This window comes from Gossypium arboreum, chromosome 8, assembly GCF_025698485.1.
Source record: "Gossypium arboreum isolate Shixiya-1 chromosome 8, ASM2569848v2, whole genome shotgun sequence".
NCBI lineage: Eukaryota > Viridiplantae > Streptophyta > Magnoliopsida > Malvales > Malvaceae > Gossypium > Gossypium arboreum.
Genome location: NC_069077.1, coordinates 63705505 through 63706888, shown reverse-complemented (window position 1 = coordinate 63706888; position 1384 = coordinate 63705505). Strand labels below are relative to the sequence as shown.

At 39.4% G+C, this 1384-nt stretch overlaps 1 non-coding gene across 1 annotated transcript; it reads right to left on the bottom strand.

Annotated features, from left to right (window-relative positions):
* Positions 1–713: 713 nt before the first annotated feature.
* Positions 714–820, bottom strand: LOC128280189 (small nucleolar RNA R71). Its single transcript, XR_008270369.1, has one exon. It is a non-coding gene; the product is annotated as a small nucleolar RNA R71 (small nucleolar RNA).
* Positions 821–1384: the final 564 nt, after the last annotated feature.

Below are 1384 nucleotides of genomic sequence, written 5' to 3'. Positions count from 1 at the left end.
CATTTCCGTCGTTCCAAGTTTTTAACATCGTTGCCGGGGACTGTTTTAAAAAGTTATTAGTTTTGAATTTGTTAGTTTTGCATTTTGGTTTAATTTTCTATTTAATTTCAAACTTAGTTAATTTTCCTGTGATTATTTCAAGTGTTTATGAGTATTGACCGAGTTATTGACCTACTCCTTGTAGACCTTGAGATTGAACGAACTTTTCGATAGTGAAGAAGACAAGCAAGTCAAAGAAGGACTGAAGAAATGAACTTTGAAAATGCAAATCAAGGAAACAGAGCAAACCCTGCTCAAAATCGTATCCTTATTACTGATGATAGGGATAGAGCTTTAAGACAGTATGTCGTGCCAGTGTTTAATGATCTTAATCCGAGTATTAGGAGACCAAATTGAGGCTAGCAGTTTGAGTGAAGCTACCATGTTCCAGATGCTTGATCAGAGGCCAATTCAGTAGAATGCCTACTGAAGATCCTCACCTACACTTAAGACTATTTATGGAGGTGAGCGATTCTTTCAAGTTAGTCAGAGTACCTGAAGATGCATTATGATTGAAGCTGTTCCCGTATTCACTAAGGGACAGAGCTCGAGCCTGGTTGAACTCATTGCCACCATACTCAATTTCCACATAGCAAGAGTTAGCAAAAAGATTCCTTATGAAGTATTTCCCGCCTAGCAAGAATGCTAAGTATTTCCCGCCTAGCAAGAATGCTAAGTTGAAGAACGAGATCATTACTTTCCAACAAATGGATGATGAGTCCTTGTTTGAGGCATGGGAAAGGTACAAAGAATTATTATGGAAGTGCCCTCATCACGGAATCCCACATTGCATCCAACTTGAGACATTTTATAATGGTCTCAATGCTCACACGAGGATGGTAGTGGATGCTTCTGCTAACGGTGCTCTCCTTTCTAAGTCTTATAACGAGGCTTATGAAATTATTGAGAGGATTGCCAACAACAATTATCAACGGCCAACCAATCAAGCAGTGTCAGGAAGATGAGTTGCTAGAATACATAAAGTGGACGCTCTTACTTCACTCGCATCTCAGGTATCATCAATATCCTCAATGTTAAAAAATCTTACTACTAATGGGTCTAACAGTCTTACAGCACAGCCACCAAATCAATTTCAAAGTATAGCCTGTGTTTTTTGTGAGGAAGGACATTTTTTCGAAGAATGTCCATCGAACCCAAAATCCTTGTATTACATGGGTAACCAGAACCAAAATTTAGGAAGGCAAGGAGTACAATCCAATTTCTATAACCCATCGTGGTGAAATCACCCCAATTTTTCCTGGAGTAACCAAGGGGTTGAAACCAATAACACTTACACCCAACCTAAACCAACCCAGCCACCTAGATTCCCCCAGCAAGTTCAGAA